Raw genomic sequence first — 21,990 nt, 5'->3', positions numbered from 1 at the left:
AATGTGAGGAATTTTTGAAGGGCCCCCAAACCCCTTATATTCAGTGAAAGGATGGAGTTCATTTGAGCCTGTAGGTATGGGAGAGGAAATGGGGATATCAATGAGAGACGATGAGTTTGTCAAGGTTGTATGGCTTTGACATGAGCAACCTCTGAAGTGTCTAGTGCCTCTGTTGTTTGTACGTCTCACAGTGATATTCCCTGTCGAGGAGGGACTTATTACAGGAGAATCAGATCCCTTTGGCTTATGAATAGTGAGCGATTTGAGGTCAAGGGTTTTCCTTTGAAGAAGGAAGTTGAGATCGTTGTCCACAAAGTTATTTGGTGATGAGACCAGAGATATTTGAGCAGGAGGTTTAGCAATGGGAGAATTTAGTTGTGTAGCAAGAGAATGGAGCCTTTGGGCTTGAGTATACGTGGCATATGAGGTAGATGGAATATCTGCCATAGTGTGTTGTGACAGCACCGATGGTGGAGGCAAGACTGGAGTGGAAAGAAGCTAGTGATGCTCCCGATATGGAGAGTTGGCAGCAATATGAGAGCCACACTGTTATGACGTCGGGGAGGAGGAGTGAACATGAATAGGAATAGGACAAAATACATTTTTTTATAGAGAAATGAGAGGGCTAAAAACAATCCACATTGTCCTCCTCATTAAACATTGTAGGGTATTCATTTACTGCCCCCACCTGTGAGTCCGCTTCCTCCACTTCCATTCTTTTATATGCCTTTTTGAAATATGAAACCGCCAAGGTTGTAATTTCCGATTGTTTCTTATAACAGTTCCCTTCACCATCACTCATCTTCCAAATCATATTTTGTTTCCTTCTGTGATTGGCAAAGTGATGAAATAACTTGGTATTTTTATCCCCTTCACTAATCCAGATGGTTGTTCTTTCAATCTCCATGTCATCTCTCTTACTTGAAGAATCTTCTTCTTTTCTACTTCGAGTGCATGGATCCTCTCCCTTACTTTAGCGGGAAGGGAATGGCTGGCCATTTAGCTATGCATGGTATTTAAGGCCTCCTCAATATCTATCATCTCCCTTCTCAAATTTGCATTCTTCTTCCGTTCCCATTTTTTACCTTTGTTTTAAGAATTCGAAGCCTATTCATAAACCTTTCAGTATACGAGAGGTCTTCCTTTGTATCTCTTATTTCTAGCCAAAATGATCCGATAAGAGAATCAATATCTATGTCTTCAAGCCAAACTATATTAAACTTAAAAGGCATGCAACTCTTATATCAGTGTTGCACCAGAAGAGAGTGATTGGGCGATGATCTGATACATCTTTTCCACCATATTTTCTTGTATAGGGAATCTATCAAGTCTCTTTGATATACAGTTATTTCCACTTCTTCCATTATCCCAGGTAGGAGCATTATTTGGTAGACAAATATCTATTAAGTTGTATGAGAAAATAATATCCCTTAGCTTTTGTGCCATCTTATCCACCACCCTAGATTGTCCCCATAGGTCCTCGACCCCTAGGGTATAGTTAAGATCCCCAACTAAAATCAAAGATGATGAATGAAGGATCCCAGTTGCCTTCACTGTATCCTAAAAACATTCCCGCTCTTTGTAAGGAGCATACAGATTAAGGATGTGCTTCTTCCCTGGATACCTTTGATGTTACCAACCAGAAAAATACCCGTCGTGTAGGAAAATGCCTTCAGTTTTTCCCACCTTGGATCCCAGAAAGCTGCTAAACCCCAAGTTCTTCCTGTGGCATCAGTTTCCACCATATGCCATGTCGGAAACATCCTCCTAAAATAATCGATTTTTTGTGATGCAGAGTGCATTGATTCTTGGATGAGAATAATGTTGGAATGAGATGTGATAAACAAGTCTTTTAATGCAAGGAATTTTTGAAGGGCCCCCAAACCCCTTATATTCAGTAAAAGGATGGAGCACATTTGAGCCTATTAGAGGGCTTACATGCTCTAAGTACCTTGGGAGAGATGGGAGACGAAATGGGGATATCAATGAGAGATGACGAGTTTGTGAGGGTTGTATGGGTTTTACGTGAGCGACCTTTGAAGTGTCTACCACCTCTGTTGTTTGTACGTCTCACAGTGATATTCCCTATTGAGGAGGGACTTATTACAGGAGAACCAGATCCCTTTGGCTTATGAATAGTGAGCGATTTAATGTCAAGGGTTTTCCTTTGAAGAAGGAAGTCGAGATCGTTGCCCACAGAGTTATTTGGTGATGAGACCAGATATATTTGAGCGGGAGATTTAGCAATGGGAGAATTTGGTTGTGTAGCGAGAGAATGGAGACTTTGGGCTTCAGTATATGTGGCATATGAGGTAGATGGAATATCTGCCATAGTGTGTTGTGATAGTATTGACGGCTGAGGCAAGACTGGAGTGGAAAGAAGCTGGTGATGCTCCCAATATGGAGAGTTGGCAGCAATATGAGAGCCAGACTGTTTTGACGTTGGGGAGGAGGAGTGAACATGAATAGGAATAGGAGCAAATACATTTTTTATAGAGTGAGGATAGGGCTCAGAAAAAACCTGATTAGTGTGAAAGGAGTTACCTAAGCCCGAAATATTTCCAATATGTTTCGTGGCATATCCATGATGTGGAGAGAGGCATTCCAACTTGTTCTCCTTTTGTAGCCTTTGATGAGTCCCTTTACGTTCCCACAAAGGTCGCCACCCTCCTCTTGCTTTGGGACAATTAGCTATTAAATGTCCAATTTGATGACAATTGAGGCATCGGAATGGAATTCCCCAAAAATCCAAGTGTTGTGTGAGATTTATGTCCTCCCACCTTAGCTCAATGTGATACAAAAAGGCCTCGCTAAAATATTTTTGTATAAGGACCCATGTTATCCTTTTATCCCTAGCTCCCAAACATCAAGGATCAACGTATATGAATTTACCAATGGCATTGCCAATATCAGTAAATACTTACTTCGTCCAAAATTCTAAAGGTAATCCGGGAAATTTAACACAGATAAGCTTGTTTTCGAGCATTTTCTACAACAGATTGAAGCCTACGTACCATGCATACATTGCCAAAAATCCACGGTCCTTGACCCATGGCATTGCAATGATTTTTCTAACATCCTCTTTACTCAGAAAATGGAAGTTGTACTAGCCTCACCACCATGCGGACATAACCAAACAAGATTTTCAATTTTTTTGCCAGCCACTGCCTCATCTCAACTTCTTCTATCTTTGTAAAAGACCACCTTCCTACGAAGGCCCTCTTTTGGAGACTCGTTAGTCTATCGAGGAGAACATCATGGCCGAAAGAATGTATAGGTGCATGTGCTGTTATCTTGATAGCACATTGTTCTTTCCACCTTGCCTTTCACCACCGTTTTTCCCCTTCAAATTATTCTGAAGCTGGAAGTAGGCATTTGCCCACATGTCTCTTCCGTCACCCACGGTTGTCAGCCGAGGGGAGCGTGCCGCATTCCATTTCACGTCCAGGTTTGTGTGGCATTGTGACTCAGCCACCAATGTGGCTTGGATGAATGCTTCATTTAAGGATGTTTCAGACTCAAAAAGGTACATCAGCATATATGGAATAAATGGGACTTCCTTCAGGACTTAATGACGTCCCTCCTACCAAGAAAAGCTATAGAAGTCGGGATAGTTCCCACGTCCCAAACCCCTGGAGACCACCTCCCAAGAGAATGTCAACGTTGCCAGGTAGGCTAACCGTAAGGATAGGTACATCCCCTTGGAAAAAGTATCTTCCCAACTACAGCTAGGCCATGGCAGACAATAAAGATCACCTGATCGCATGCAGTCGTGACAATTCCCACTTCTCAACCCTCCTGGAACTCGCCGCCAGATCGAATGCCTGAATTTGGAAGATATCACCTCGATAACGTAGACTGTCCGAAAACAATAATTTTACATGTATGAGGGACAGGGGCAGACGTCAGGAAGGGTGTGATAAGTGTAGGGGTAGGGACACTCGTCACCTCCAACGGGCGCCAACAGTTGGATCCAATTATAGTTTTAAAAACTCCCCCGTAATTTCCAGTGTCGGAATCCGGTAACAACACATTCCCGGAATAACCAATAAGTGCGAAAACTGCCTTCCGAGCCGGTTCAAGACTCAAGACCCTCACAACAGCAGATGCATTACCAACCGTGTCAAAACCACCACCTATAACAAATTCGAATGGCAAAGCTGTTGCAGCGACGTGAGACAGAGAAAATGTTGTTGGGGATTTTTCTGTCAAAATCCCAAAAACACAATCACAGAACACAGAGACAATGTTCTGTTTCAAACACAGGATCTTTAACACAACGGAAACTTAAAAAAAAATTATTTGCAGCTGACATAGTTTACACACACCACAGATTTCTATTCATTAATAAAAATGTTGTTACAAAATATGAATCTTCCTCTCTCACAGAGGGATTACACCAGGAACACTTCAGTTCCAGTTTCCAATAAACACTCACTATCTTTCGTGAGAAATACTCTGTCTCAGCTTTATAAATTAACACACTGTTATGGAGAATTACAGACACTGATTTTTTTTTTTCTCACGCTGCTGCGTGTTCCTCTTTGCATATTCAGAACTATACATACGCACTGTTGTGCCTCTCTTTTCTATTACAATTTACTTCACCTCTGCACTATTGTGCCTTCTTTGCAAAAACTTTTCTTCACGTTGCTGCGTGGGTTACAATTCATAATACATCGAATACAGGAACATTACATATATATGACAACAAAAAAACAAAAGAACTTACATCAGTTTTTACTTGCCATGCTTCCGTAAAACAATAGAATTAAATGTTTTTTACCAGCCTTTACTTGTGCCCATACTCCTGCTGAAACAAAATTAAAATCCTTACCAAAACTTACCAACCCACAGTAAATTGCATTTACTGTTCTACTGACATTTACTGGCGGTAAAGAAACTTTTACTTCACGTAAAATTTCATTTAATGCTGGCCTGTACTTCAACCAATGACTTCATTTAAATCACATTGCAGAATCCCATTTGGTTGGAACACAAAATTGGAGCACACACATATGGTGCGATCTGCGATATGTGATCGGATCACATCGCACCATCGCAATCGGAGAAAACATAGGTTGTAACTAAAGGAAATCAGGCTGAAGATGCGATTTGCAATCTGCGATAAGATCGCATCGCAAAAGAAGGAAAATTCTGCAGTTGAAATTATTATTTCAACACTCCCCTTTAATTTCAACTACTGGGTTTTCAGTCATACCCAGGCCCTTCCTTAAAAACTCAAAACTTTTCTGGTCTAATGGCTTGGTCAGAATGTCCGCAACCTGTTCCTGAGTCCTGCAATGTTGTAAAACGATTTCTCCATTGTTCACCAATTCTCTAATGTAATGGAACCTTGTGTCAATGTGTTTCATTCTCTTATGAAACACTGAATTCTTGGATAGCGCAATAGCTGAGCTATTGTCACAAAATATAACTGTTGCTTTTGCCTACTCTTGGCCTAAGCTCCTCAACATTCTTCTCATCCACACTGCTTGACATGCTGCTGCTGTAGCTGCCACGTATTCTGCTTCTGCTGTAGACAATGCCACAATGGGCTGTTTCTTGGAAGCCCATGAAATTGCTCTTGAACCCATGTGAAAGACATAACCAGAAGTGCTTTTCCGATCATCTCCACTTCCAGCCCAATCACTATCAGTGTAGCCAACTAAATCTGAATTTTCTGAAAAAGTATATAAAATGCCAAATCTTTTTGTACCTTTGACATACCTCAGAATTCTTTTTGCTTCCTGCCAATGTGCCTCTTTTGGCCTCTCCATGAATCTAGAAGTCAAACTAACAGCAAAAATTATGTCAGGCCTAGTTGCAGTTAAATACATAAGGCTGCCAACTATGCTCTTGTACAAGCTAGGATCAAAATCCTTGCTGCTGTCCTCTTTGCTGAGTTTTAATCCCATTACCGTGGGAGTGTTTGCTACTTTGCATTCTTGCATATTAAATCTGCCCAACACTTCATTTACATATCTTGCTTGAGAGATAAAAATTCCATTTTCACTTTGATCTACTTCTATTCCTAAGAAGTATCTCAGCAAACCCATGTCAGTCATTTCAAATTCCTCTTTCATGACTGATTTGAAGTTTTCAATGAGGTAGTCATCATTACTTGTAAAAATTACATCATCAACATACAAGACAACAATTAAGATCTTACCATCCTTTTCTTTGATGTAGACTGTGGGTTCTCCCTCACATTTGTCAAATTCATTTTCCAGTAGATAGGAATCTATTCTACTGTACCACGCTCTTGGCGCTTGTTTCAGCCCATAAAGAGCTTTCTTCAATCTGCACACTTTGTGCTCTTGGCCTTTCTTCTCATAGCCTAGAGGTTGCTCAATATAAACCTCTTCCTTTAACACTCCATTTAGGAATGTTGACTTCACGTCCATTTGGTAAACTTTCCATTTGTTTTGTGTTGCTATGGACAACACGGCTCTCACGGTTTCCATTCTTGCAACCGGTGCGAAAGTTTCCTCATAGTCTCTCCCATATTGCTGCTTGTATCCCTTAACAACAAGCCTTTCCTTGTGTCTTTCAATTTTGCCTTCAGCATTGCACTTGGTCTTATAGACCCATTTAACTCCAATGACTTCTTTACCTTTTGGTAGCTCAACCAAATCCCATGTCTTGTTTCTTTCTATGGCATTGATCTCCTCATCCATAGCTTCTATCCATTTCTTATCTTTAATAGCATTTTCGAAATGAATAGGATCATCAACATGAGAATACAAGGCAAATAAGGAATTCATTCCTTCATTATAAATGTCACTCAAGTTTCTGAACTTCTTACCTCTTTCACTTGGTGTGCAAGTGCTTGAAGATGCACTTGAATTTCCTCCTTGTGGTGTGCTTGGAGAAGCACTCTCATTTCTCCTCAAAGGTGTTCCTTGTTGTCCTTGTGTTGGCACTGCTGTTTGGGGATGTATTTCTACCATCGCCTCATCATCTTCATCATGAGACAAACAATTTTTAACATTAACTGTTTTCTTTATGCTTCCATCCCAAGCTTCCTCCTCAATAAACTGAACATCTCTACTCACAAAGAATTTCTTGGTGGATGGGATATACAACCTGTAAGCCTTGGATTCCTCACTGTATCCGATGAAGATATATTTCTCCCCTTTGCTGTCCAACTTCCTCCTTAGCTGATCAGGAATGTGTGCATAGGCCACACATCCAAAAAATTTCATGTGGGTGACTCCTTGCTTTCTCCCACTCCATGCTTCTTCCGGCACTTTGTTGATCACAGCTTTTGTAGGACACCTATTCAAGATATATACTGCACAATTTACGGCTTCAACCCAATAATCATTTGGCAAATGCTTTGCCTTCAACATGCTCCTCGCCATATCCATAATGGTTCTGTTCTTCCTTTTAGCAACTCCATTTTGCTGTGGGGTGTACCTTGCTGTAAACTGCTTATGTATTCCATTTTCTCTGCAAAACTGTAGGAATTCCTTGGAGATATACTCACCTCCTCTGTCTGTTCTCAATACTTTAATACGCAACCCATTTTGATTTTCCACAAGTGCTTTCAAATTTCGGAATTTTTCAAACACTTCTGATTTGTTCTTCAAGAAATAAATCCAAGTCTTTCTTGTAAAATCATCAATGAATGTTAGAAAATATTGGCTACTTGCTAAAGATGGGGTTTGCATTGGTCCACATAAATCTGAGTGGACAATCTCTAAGGGTGCTTTCGCCCTTATGCTTTTCCCTGATGGAAAACTTTCTTTGTGTTGTTTTCCCAATATGCAGCCTTCACAAAGGCTGTCCGGTTTCTCTATCAATGGTAATCCTCTTACCATTCCTTTTCTGCTCAACAAATTAAGACCTCCAAAGTTGAGATGTCCAAATCTCAAGTGCCACAGCCAATTTTCATCTTTTGGTTGGCTTTGGAAAGCCTCTTGGGTAACTGCTGCCATTGCATCGTTGTTTTTCAAATCTGCTCTTACTCTAAGAGGGAACATCCTGTTCCTCGTCATCCTCACTTCAGCAATACATCTTTTGCTGGGTGGAATATCCATGATGGTGCATACATCATTCTCAAAGAAAACATTGTAACCTTTTTGGACAAGCTGTCCAATACTCAAGAGGTTACATCTCATTCCAGGAACAAAAAAGACATCTGCTATGGTTTTCCTTTCACCTTGCTTTGTAAATATTTTAACTTCTCCTTTACCCATAACAAAAATTTTGCTATCAGTCCCAAGTGTGACTTGTGACTTCACACTTTGATCTAAAGCAGAAAACAGGGCTAAGTTTCCTGTCATATGGTTGCTGCAACCGGAGTCTAGAAACCATATATCTTCACTATTTGTTTCAGCCATATTACAAGCTAACAACACATTATATTGGCTGACATTTTCTCTAGTAATATTTGCACTAGAGCTATTATTCACATCATGCTGCTTCTTCCTACATTCACTAGCATAATGCCCATATTTTTTACAATAATAACATTGGACATTGGATTTTTCATACCTTTGTCCTTGAGCATGATGTTGTCCTCCTTGTTGGCTGCTGCCTTGACCTTGGTTCTGATTTGGATTGCTGCCTCTTCCTTGAGCATTCGCTGGACTGTTCCTTCCTTCTTTGTTCTGGCTTCTGCCTCTTCCTCTCTTGTTTCCTCTGCCTTGACCTCTTCCTCTTCCAAAGGACATCTGGGTTTTGAAGGCTTGCTCTAGAGATGAGTTTTCATTTCTACTCAACCTCTGCTCATGTGTTATCAGTGATGCATGAAGCTCATCAACTGAAAAATTTGAGAGATCCTTTGTCTCTTCTATGGTGGTGACAATCACATGGAACCTTGAGGGTAGGCACCTCAATAGTTTCTCCACAATCCTCCTTTCTTCAAGTATCTCTCCATGAGATCTTATTTGTGTGACCAGGCCAATTACTTGAGTGAAGAATGAGTCAATATTGTCTGACTCCTTCATGCACAGATTCTCAAAATCTTTCCTCAGCAACTGTAGCTTTGTTGTCTTCACTTTCTCCATGCCTTGATAGGCTGTTTTAAGAGTTTTCCATGCTTCTTTGGATGTCTTAGCTGCTGCTAACCTTGGAAACACGCTTCCATGCACTGCCTGATACAAGAAGAAGAGGGATTTTGAGTCCTTCTTCTTGTGGCTCTTTAACAGATCCTTCTCTCCCTGAGTTAATGCATTAAACTCATTTTCATCTGCTGGTTGTTCAAAACCATCTTCAACTATTTCCCATAAGTCTTGGGAAGCAAACAAGGCTTTCATTGTTATTGCCCAATAGTCATAGTTTTTACCATCAAATAATGGAGCTGTATACCCATGCTATTGCTGGTGCTGGTGCCAACCAATTTTGCACTCTTAACTATGCTTCAAAATACAGTCAAGTATTTAAGAGAAATACCTTGGATTCTTTTGCCTGAGTCTTCACACTGCTGGAGAAGTTGCTGCAATAAGAATCCTTCCTTCAGCTTCTTTGAACCCTTCAAAGACCCTGGACTTGCTCTGATACCACTGTTGGGGATTTTTCTGTCAAAATCCCAAAAACACAATCACAGAACACAGAGACAATGTTCTGTTTCAAACACAGGATCGTTAACACAGTGGAAACTTAAAAAAAAATTATTTGCAGCTGACAGAGTTTACACACACCACAGATTTCTATTCATTAATAAAAATGATGTTACAAAATATGAATCTTCCTCTCTCACAGAGGGATTACACCAGGAACACTTCAGTTCCAGTTTCCAATAAACACTCACTATCTTTCCTGAGAAATACTCTGTCTCAGCTTTATAAATTAACACACTGTTATGGAGAATTACAGACACTGATTTTTTTTTTCTCACGCTGCTGCGTGTTCCTCTTTGCATATTCAGAACTATACATACGCACTGCTGTGCCTCTCTTTTCTATTACAGTTTACTTCACCTCTGCACTGTTGTGCCTTCTTTGCATAAACTTTTCTTCACGCTGCTGCGTGGGTTACAATTCATAATACATCGAATACAGGAACATTACATATATATGACAACAAAACAAAACAAAAGAACTTACATCAGTTTTTACTTGCCATGCTTCCGTAAAACAATAGAATTAAATGTTTTTACCAGCCTTTACTTGTGCCCATACTCCCGCTGAAACAAAATTAAAATCCTTACCAAAACTTACCAACCCACAGTAAATTGCATTTACTGTTTTACTGACATTTACTGGCGGTAAAGAAACTTTTACTTCACGTAAAATTTCATTTAATGCTGGCCTGTACTTCAACCATTGACTTCATTTAAATCGCATCGCAGAATCCCATTTGGTCGGAACACAAAATTGGAGCACACACATATGGTGCGATCTGCGATATGTGATCGGATCGCATCGCACCATCGCAATCGGAGAAAACATAGGTTGTAACAAAAGGAAATCAGGCTGAAGATGCGATTTGCGATCTGCGATAAGATCGCATTGCAAAAGAAGGAAAATTCTGCAGTTGAAATTATTATTTCAACAAATGTTAATCCACTTATACCAACATGTGTTCAGGGGATGAGACTGTAAACATGAAGTATTTATTTGGAGAAAGGAAGGGAATGAGGGAGCTATAGGTTAATTGGAGGCTATCATTTGGACTGTGAGAGGAGTGAAAGGATCATATCTAATGAATGCCTTTCATAATGGCCCTAGCGAAGAGAATAAGAGGGAGATATCATTATAAACCATTATAACCAGAGACAGACATACGATAACTAGATACGGGGGGGTTTCAGAAATATACTACAGAGGATTTTTACTTCATTTAATTGTAAACCACCCTCAAGAAAACAGACATACAAAAGCTACACTATGTCCTATTTTTTGCATGCAAACGAGATTTAATTCCTAATTAACAAGAAAACTCCAGGTTCAAATAATTCATCCCAGACCCATTAATACAACATAACTTTGCACTATAATTGCTAGAAGACATACCTTTTCCTTTTTGCGCAGTGACTATGTTGTTCCTGGCCTGTTTCAGCTTCTCATCACCAACAAACCAATGTGTATTTCAGGACAAAGCGGTATTTAGTTCCGTCACGACCTTTAAACGTTGATTACCACCAATGTGTGATCTAAAATCAAATAACTAATACCAATTCATGATATCACCATTAGGTGAGGAGACAGAGTGGTATTGTTTTGTGGAAATTACCATCAATCCTAACCAAGGACACTGATAAGCTCAATGGCAAGCTTAAAGACGTGGATATTGTTCATCTGATAAGCTTGGAGAATTCCGAGAAGAAATTGTCAATTGATGCTTTCTTTTTGTTGGTTCAAACAAATTGTTGATACTTTCTCTTGGTTCGTTCAAACAAATTGTACATTCGCTTGACATCTTCATATGGTGAACATGTTGATAGATTTGTCAGTGAAGTAAAGGATATTTTTAACTCACTTTGGATGGAAGATGGAGAAATAATCAATCCTGTTAACTCACTACATGCATAACCTGGTAAATGTCTTCGGTTCAATAATGAAGGTATAATGGTGGTCATCCGCATTTCTGATGGCATCCAAACAAACAACCAATGCGAGAAGAACGATCTCCTGATATCCTCAACACCAAAGCTTCATTGCCTGTACCATATTCTGCATGAAAAATCTTTTCAAATGTTTGGTTCTCATAATGCCATACATTGAACTCTTATACTTGATTTAAGCTATCTGTATACCCAGATTTTTAATCATTACTCAAACCAACTATAACTCGCGATTCAGTAGGAATCCCATTGTCTCTTAAATATTTATATGGCTTACCCTTTCATGTTTTCTTTTTAATAAATTTCGAGAAATTTCAGTTGAATGTATAATCTTTTTATTTAGAACCAATAATTCTTGATATTACTCTTTTGAGTATAAGATCAAATTATGGATATTTTATAAATTTTCATTTCCATTAGATAATCATCCCAATTTGACTTAAAGAGATACCACTTAGCTAAAAAATTAATTTTATATAAATATAATATAAAAATGAAATTCAATTCAATTTTTAATGGATAAATATATATCTTTTGTTAGAATTATAGATTTATATTGAGTGCGTAACAAAATATATGGTAATAGAATGACTTCACTAACACTATCATCACACATACAAAATAAAGAAATATTGAAAATACATAATTGACCTACTTATATAGAATTTTTAAATGTAACTCTGAGATTTCAATATGCTTTTGATTGAAACTTTGAAATTTCAAGATGCTTTGAAGATAATGTTTTGAGTATTTTTCACTAAATTAAATTATAAAAATAAGAAATATATTTATATTTCAATTATTAAATAAATATTTATGTGAAAATGATTATAGAGAATAAATTTAATGAATAAAAAATCATTAATCAAAAGAAATATTTTTTTTTTAAATAACTATTTATTATAATATAATTATTATATTTTATATTTATATGTCTATCATTGATAAAAATGATAATAGGTAAATAAAATTAAAACATTTATACAATTATAATTGAAAATTTAATATTTAATATTTAATATAATTTTATACATCATTTTATCATAAATCTATTTAATATATTATTTGGCATGTTGATAAAATTTTATTTTTTTATTAAATTTTAATGTGTAAAACAACTATTAATATATATCTGAGATACATAACATTTACTCTTATTTGAAACCCTCTAAAAGAAAGAAAAAAAAAAACACAGATAAATTCTCATCATAACTTTTTAGTAAAGAAAAGGAAATATTAAGTTACATAGTAGCCAAACAATTTAAAGATGATATATAATCATAATAATAACATAAAAAAGAAGATAATTTTCAATTGTTTAGGTAAATTATACTCTCAATGAGGCACAAATTTTAGTTTACGGAAGGAGAGGAATTGTTTGGATGGTCAAAAAAAAAATTCAAAAAATCTTGTAGATGTAGTGTTTTAATATGTTTTGATAGTGGAAATGGATTCAGCACCATCAAAAACATTTAGAGCACCTAAAATTATGAATTTTGACAGCTTTTACTTAGATTTACAAAAATCCTTGCTAAATTTTTTCAATATATGACCGGAAATTTTATAACTTTCAAAACAAAAAAATATAATTTTTAAACTAAAACTTAGATTACTTGTGAAAGCATTTCCATTTGAATAGCTTTCATTTGATTTTAACAACATCTTGCATTAAAATATCAATTTTTTTCTCAATTATAACATTGAAATTGGGCATGGCCCTTGACCTAGATCTTTTAGTCTCATCACTATGCATATCTCCCTCCACATTATCATTCCTTTTGGACGTCAATGTTTCTTCCTTGCTAGCTCATTGTCTAGGAGACTTTCTTCCCTATTAACTAAAACATTGAAGGCATAATTCAAGTGGAAGGGAATAATTCATCAACATTTCAAGTGGATAAGCGCAAAAAAAGAACAACTAATTTTTAAAAGTATTAAATTAAAATTTAATCTTAAACATATACTTATTCAATCTTGAAAGTAAAATGAAAAAGAAATGCCTATCATATGAATGCTCTTAATAATTCAATGCTCATTTACTGGTTAATAATTATTATGCGTTTGGAAGTTTGAAAGATAGATTAATGGATAATCTCACATATTTAATGCTTAATTCATGCAGCATGTGAAAATTTGTTAAGGACTCCATTACCCGATAAATTAGGCATTGAACTACAATCTTTGATGCTTCTTGGAGAAGAATCATCCCCATTTAGAGCTCGATGTTACGACAATAATTGATTTTACACAATTAATATATAATAATTGATTTTACAGAATTAATGATTATATATTAAGGGAATTGTCTTCTTATGAGGATATTATTATGATTATTGTTAAAGTTCAATTAAATTCTAGTTTAAAGTATTATTATGATTATCGTTAAAGTTCGGTTAAATTCTAGTTTAAAATTCATTATTGATAATATTTGTGAAAGGAGATAAAAGTGTGATTAAATTCAAAGAATTATTTTTGACTAATCATAAATATATATGTTGAAATTTTAAATATGGTGAATAAAAAAACAAAAAATAATTGTTGAAATTAAAGTAATTGTATGTTAAAACTATTCATGAATATATAATTTGAGTGGACTTAATGATTAAGAGCATGTGTTTGTTAGAGGTTACAAGTTCAAAATCATAAAGGGGTAGAGTATGTATGTGTTCGTAGATTTAGTAGTCAATTTGATATATGGTAGTCAAATCTCTGCACAAACAAAGAGGTCTCCTACACCAATTTGATATCTGAATTAGTAGTACCAATATGTGCACAAACAAAGAGGTCTCATACACCAATCTCTGCACAAACAAAGAGGTCTCATACACCAATTTGATATCTGGCTTACTAGTCAATTTGATATTTCGTAGTCAAATCTCTGCACAAACAAAGAGGCCTCATACACCAATTTGATATCTAGCTTAGTAGTCAATTTGATATCTAGTAGTCAAATCTTTGTACAAACAAAGAGGTCTCATACACCAACTTGATATAAATCGATATTTGGTAGTCAAATCTCTACAAAAACTAAAAAGGTCTCATACAACAATTTGATATCTCGCTTAATAGTCAATTTGATATCTGGTAATCAAATCTCTGCTGTAACATCCCTTGTGAAAAGTTAATGTTAGTAAATAGTGAAAGTAATTATTGAACAAAAACTTTATTTGAAAATATGTATAATCATGTTATTAATTTTATGTTAATGAAAGACAATTGTGTTGGTACTATTTGAACTGAGTTATGATTAATCATGGTTAGTAACTGAGGAATCAGTTACATTGGAACCCTAACTACCTTGAGGTAGTTGAGACCCCAGAGGAAAAAGGGGGAAAAATGCCAAGTCTGGTTAGGATCAGATGGCAGAGAAGAAAGAAAATATTCATGCTATGTCTGGTTAGGATCAGATGGCATAAGGGGAAAGAATTTTCCTGTGTACGCTATGTCTGGTTAGGATCAGATAGCGTTTACTGGCGAAGCCAGTGTAATTGCGGTCGAGTAGGACCTGCAAGTGCTTGGGGGTGGAAGGACAAAGAGGAAATTCTTCCTACGGACGGGAGGATTGGCAAGCATTACAAGTAGGTTTGCAGAGAAGCAGGTATGGCTTATAATGCATACATCTACTGAAGTATTTCTGTTATTATTCTGTATTGAGAAAAACCTCTCACTGCTCTCTTTTAACGGAAACGAGAAAGAAAATTAACTTCTGTGATTTAGACAGAGACTGAAATTAACTGTTCTTTTGTTAATAGAAAAGAGAAAAACACTAGCTTTTGTATTATAAACAGAGAATGAAATAACATGCATACGATAAGGGAAAGTATGAAAATTCCATACGAAAGAACTTGTAACCATTCTCGAAATAAGAATCTAAACCGAATCAATAGCTTAATCATTTAACGACATCATATAATCAACAATAAAGATCGCTGTGATAAACCCTAGATATGTATTCAAGAACAGAATCTAGAAATCTTTTATACAGAGAATCGAAAACATAAATATCTATATGTCCATTGCTGAAGCCTGTAGCCTACATGTAACATCAAAACATATATATATATATTGCCGTCGAACCGGTGTTTCCTTCAACCAGCTGGGCCGTAACACGAAATATACATAATATAAAACAGAGTTGTTATACGTAGAACCCCTGGCCCAATAGCCGTGAGGAAAACCTCAAAGAGGGTTAACAAAAACCAGATTCCATCATAACAGTTTTATATTACCGTATACAGGCTATGCGGAAGCTGAATAAAAGAATATACATTCGCTATTTATAACATAAACAATAAGAATGGACGCCGAGGGCAGAGCAATGGTAACCAGGGTTACATGCTCCCTCTGTCAGTTCTAGCCGGCAAAACCCCGATTGGTAAACCATTATAGCTGGAGCTTATGCTCAGCTAATGAGGTATCCAAGTCGGAATCGAATGGCAACATATTACTCATCTAAACTGAGGTAAAAAGACACAAACATTCGGTAAAAGACATGGGTTTATATTAAAACATCGAAGAGTAACTTGCACAGTTCTTTGGAGACAAATGACCAGACGGTCGTGATACTATTCTACATATTAACGACATTAAATAAAATCAACCCCTTTCGGGCAGAGACCGAGCTCAAGAAATAATCATAGTCTGCATTCCAAAACGAATACCAGTACTCAGTCGGAGACAGTAAATTACATATTATAATGAAGTCACAGTAATGCAATCCACTGATGGAGTCGGGTCTCTTAACAAAGGATTTCATTAAACAAAGACTAAAAACTAAATGCCTTTAGGAAGACCCTGAGCTTGTGCAGGGGACAGACTCGAGATTCATTGCCAGTACCCCTGCCAAGTGAATGAACGAAACTCAGACCTTGTCTGCACAAAACCTCGTATGCATTGCTGTGAGAAATGTTCGATACTTACCTGTCGATGGCAAGGCAGCTGAAAGAGGAACCCTTGTTCCTTATGGTGAAATGATTCACACCTGCACAAAACTTTAGTTGAGTTAGCAACATGAAACCCTGGCGTAAAACCATAAAAGAAATCCAGAGCAGAGAACTAAAACAGTAACACTCACCCTAGCTGCACCTGGGTCATGTGAACCTGAGTACTGTTACCTCCAAGCAGCGATGAGGCCGAATTGAATGGCAGGAGCTGCATGCCAGAGGCTAAAGGTCGATGCAGTGGAATGTAAAAGAATTATCAACATAGTCAAGCTACAGAGCTGTGACAAGGCGGAGAAAGTGGAATGAGAATTAAGGTTACCCGGAAGTGTAAAACAGATATATAATCGCTCCAGGTCATTACCGGTTCGTGGCATGGTTTAAACCCTCGATCTGCAGGAAACGTTGACAGTTGTTCGATTGCCGGTATCCTTTGGAGAGTTTCGACGCGAAAAAATGACAAGGCCGAGGAGTCAGGGCCGTAGACCTTATTGTGCAGGGCGCACATGGTAGCTTGCCATCTGCCCTTCATCTCTCCAAATGGACGACGAAAACGCCTACACCTGGATCGAGGTTATGAACGCCGGACAGACTATCAACCCCGATCTCTCGGGATATGTAAATCTGAGTGGTATAGTTGTGCTCATAAATATGCTATTAACACTGTCAGTGCCACTATACAACTAACGGGTTCCCGGGCTAACACTATCAATACCATTACGATGTTATAGGTATACGTAAACAGTCAACGCATATTCCATAAGCTCTCGTTTGGTGTATAAAGCCTTCACTTCCATATGACTGTTGTGTAACTTAGATTTTGTATCATTAAAGCCGTGATTATGATTAAGGTAATGATGCATATGTGAATACGAAAATAAGAACTATATATTGAATCAATGATTATGTTTAAGGTAATAATGCTTATGTGATTATGAATGTAATAACCATATGTAGAAGAGTTATTATTGCTGTATTATAACAAAAAAAAAAAATTATTTGTTGGAAGCGTGACAAATTGGTATCAGAGCCCAAGGTTTACAACTCTGTGACCTTTGGGAAAAATTTTAAAATTACAGTAACATGAATATAAATAGTATCATGATAAAAGTTCAGAAGTACGCCAAAGATAAATTAAATCTGTTTAATAAGTTATTCTGAAGCAGGTAGTAGCAGAATGAGAAGAGCAAACAGTGCTCCTTATGGAAATCTGGAACCACCAGATAACATGGAACAACCTCAGGGAAATCCTGAGCTTTGGGTACAACTGGGAGCAGCAGGCCGCAATACTGACTCGACGCTATTGAGGACATTGCAGGAGTTAAAGGACGAAATGGCCCGACTGCGTGAGGATAACGCAAGATTGAATGTTGAACAGGAGAGGATCCTGAAAAGCTTATCTGATAAGCAACATCAACAGCAGTCACATCCGAGACCTGAACAGCCAAGAATAACAGATGAACAGAGCTATCATACTGAACCAGAAGAAACAGAGGACAGGGCAGAGACGCGAGGAGAGAAGTCTGTCAATGCTTCTGAAATTCAAACCCCAAAAAGACCCCGGATGGAGCTACAAGGGGAGTTTCGGAAAATTAAACCACCTCATTTCGACGGGGAATCAGAGGAAGCTGCAGAGGCATGGCTAATCAATATGAATAAGTATTTTCAAGTGTATGAATATGATCATCATCTTAAGGCAAGGCTGGCTATATTCCAGCTGCAGGCCAAAGCCACGCTATGGTGGGAGGAGGTCAAAATGGTGCGGGGAGTGAGTGAACAAGATGTGACATGGGAAATGTTTCAAAGATATTTCAAGGAGAAGTATTTGACAGAACACTTTTATGATGAAAAAGCGCGAGAATTTCACGATCTGCGGCTTGGACAGCAGACCATTGATGAGTTCGTAACTAAGTTCACATCCCTGCTTCGTTACGTACCCTATATTCGTGAAGAGAAGGCTAAGGTACAAAGATTCGTTAGTAGTCTACCTCTGACAATGCGAGAAAGGATAGAGTTCGATAATCCAAAAACCATGGATGAAGCAATTCGAAAAGCAAGGCTGTGTTATCAATAGAACAAATCCAAAGGAGAAATTTCTAGAAAGCGTTGGATAGATAAGCGGGGCAGTAAAATGCCTACGGGTAGCAAGGGAGCACGCAACAGTTTTCAGAAAGGATTTTCGAAGGGAGCCAATACTAAAAATCCAGCTAAAACTCAGAGCAGATTCAAGCCTCCTGCAGAATCCAAATACAGTGAACAGCAAGTTAGACTAGACAATGAAGGCTCAGCTCGGCCACCTGTTCAGTGTTGGGGTTGTGGCGGACCCCATTATATTAGAAACTGCCCTCATCGGAAGGACAGCGATCAGCTGTCCCAGATCTATGAAGCTTCAACAGTAGGAGATGTGGCTCGATCTATGCCCAGAATAAATGCAGCACTGGAGGATCGACAAGCTGATTACCAGCCAACAATGATAGAGTTTGAAGGTAAGATCTTTGATCGAACTATTTCTATTTTAGTAGATCCAGGAGCTACTTTAAGCTATATAAGTCCCAAAGTTGTGGAAAGCTGTGGTTTGCAAACCACTAAGTTTAAAAGCCCTTGGCTAGTACAGCTGGCCACTGGGACCAAAAGACGAATACTAACTAAAGTCAGCAACTGTCCATTAAGGTTAGATGGCCAAACAATAACAACTGAATTAAATGTACTCCCTCTTGGTTCCTATGACGTGCTGATAGGAATGGACTGGTTGGAACGACGGTGGTCTGTAATTAATTGTAAAACAAAAACAGTCTCTTACCGAGATGAGCTGGGTGTGGGAAAAGAGATTCAAGGCATCCAGAAACCAGTGCAGATTTGGCCAATCACAGCCTCACAGCTAGTTAAGTGTATCCGGAATAAGTGCCAGATTTATGCAGTACAAGTGGGGTTTGCAGATTCTGTGGATAAGGTTGCAACTGTTAAAGATATACCAATAGTGCAAGATTTTGCAGATGTATTTCCTGAAGAAATTCCAGGGCTGCCACCCAAAAGGGATTTGGACTTCACCATTGAGCTGATACCAGGAGCAGCCCCAGTGTCCCGAGCACCCTATCGGATGAGTGTGCCGGAGTTAACTGAGTTAAAGATGCAACTGCAAGAGTTGCTGGAAAAGAAATACATCCGCCCCAGTGTCTCTCCTTGGGGAGCTCCTGTGCTATTTGTGAGGAAAAAGGATGGGACCCTGCGAATGTGCATAGACTATAGACAGCTGAATAAACTGACAGTGAAAAACAAATATCCACTACCCCGCATTGACGAACTGTTTGATCAGGTGAAGGGGGCGACCATCTTCTCAAAGATCGATTTAAGGTCAGGTTACCATCAAATCAGAATCAAAGATGAGGACATAGCCAAGACAGCTTTTCGTACTCGTTACAGACATTACGAGTTTGTGGTACTGCCTTTTGGATTAACTAATGCACCTGCAACATTCATGTGTTTGATGAATAGTGTATTTCATCAATACTTGGACAAATTTGTATTGATCTTCATTGATGATATACTTATTTACTCCCGGAATAAGAAAGAGCATGAGGAACATTTAAGGATAGTGTTACAGACTTTACGGGAGCATCAGTTATATGGAAAATTCAGCAAATGTGATTTTTATAAAGAACAGATCCAGTATTTGGGTCACATTATTACAAAGGAAGGTATAGCTGTAGATCCCGAAAAGATTAAAACTATAATGGAATGGCCTACACCCAAGGATGTAGCAGATATTCGATCTTTCATGGGGCTGGCTGGATATTACCGGCGGTTTGTAGAAGGTTTTTCTAGAGTTGCCTACCCCATTACCTCCTTGCAAAAGAAGGGAAAAGTGTTTAAATGGACAGCAGACTGTCAGCGGAGCTTCGAACAGCTCAAGCATTTACTTACCACAGCACCTGTGTTGTGTGTGGCAGATCCCGAAAAGGAGTATGTAGTTTGTACAGATGCCAGTAAGGAGGGCGTGGGTGGAGTGCTAATGCAGGAAGGTAAAGTGATTGCCTATGAATCCAGGAAGTTGAAAGAGCATGAGCAGAAATATTCTGCCTATGATCTGGAATTAACCGCTGTGATCCATGCTTTGAAGATGTGGCGCCATTATTTAGTAGGGAGGAAATTTTTGCTAATGACGGATCACCACAGCTTGACTAGTTACTTTAGTCAACCCACTCTAAATGCAAGACAAGCAAGATGGGTGGACTTTTTGGGAAATTTCGATTTCGAAATTAAACACCTAAAGGGGAAGGAGAACAGAGTGGCTGATGCACTAAGCCGAAAAGTGCATTGCATTTATGAGATTGGTATCAGTCAAGGATGGTCCACTCTTGACAAAGAAATTGAGGAGGCTGCGGCGCAAGATCAGATATATTTGCAAAAGAAGCATTTAGTGCAGAATTCAGATACCCGTTCCATACAACAAGGTTACACCTTGAATACAGCCGACATTTTGTGCTATCAGAAGAAGATTTATATACCCAATCAGAGCAGTATTAAAGAAAAGATTCTGGATGAAAATCATAGAAGTCCTTATGCAGGACATCCTGGTTACCAGAAATTAATCACCTCACTAAGGAAGGAGTATTACTGGCCAGGCATGAAGAAGGATGTTGTGGAATACCTGGCGCGCTGTTTGGAGTGTCAACAGGTGAAGGCTGAACATCAGCATCCTGCAGGACTACTACAGCCAATACCCATACCAGAATGGAAATGGGAGACCATAACCATGGATTTTATTACCGGTTTGCCGAGATCCAAAAAGAATAATGATTCTATAATGGTGGTAGTGGATAAACTTAGCAAGTCAGCTCACTTTATACCGGTTCAATCCACTTATCGTGCAGCTCAAATCGCAAACATTTTTATGCAAAATATATTTAAACTTCATGGGCTGCCGAAAGTAATAATATCTGATCGTGATGCTAAATTTACCTCAGCTTTTTGGAGGACCTTATTTGAAGGTCTAGGAACACAATTGAGCTTCAGCACCGCATATCATCCGCAAACTGACGGACAGACTGAGCGAGTGAATCAAGTGTTGGAGGACATGCTGCGGTCTTATGTGATGCAGCAACCTACGCGATGGGAGGAGTATCTACATCTAGTGGAATTCGCCTATAACAATGGCTATCACTCATCCTTGAAGATGAGCCCATTCGAAGTACTCTACGGCCGGAAATGCCGCACACCCTCCAGTTGGGGTGGACCGGAGGACAAATTCTTGCTGGGTCCTGAGATGTTGGAAGAGATGGAGGTCATGGTGAAAAAAGTTCGAGCTAATCTAAAGATGGCACAAGACAGGCAGAAGAATTTTGTAGATCGGAAGAGAACATTTAAAGAGTACCAAGTGGGTGAACATGTGTACATCAGAATTCGAGCTAGGAAAAGTACCCTCCAATGGAATGCCTGTGCCAAATTGGCACCGCGTTTTTGTGGACCATTCCAAATTCTGGCACGAGTAGGGCCGGTAGCTTACCAGCTCGCCCTACCCAGCCATATTCGGGTCCA

The sequence above is a fragment of the Pinus tabuliformis genome, chromosome J, assembly GCF_031772625.1.
Source record: "Pinus tabuliformis cultivar Carrire ecotype Pingquan chromosome J, CPIR1, whole genome shotgun sequence".
Classification (NCBI taxonomy): Eukaryota; Viridiplantae; Streptophyta; class Pinopsida; order Pinales; family Pinaceae; genus Pinus; species Pinus tabuliformis.
The sequence above is the reverse complement of the archived record's forward strand: the minus strand, read 5'-3'. Positions refer to the sequence as shown.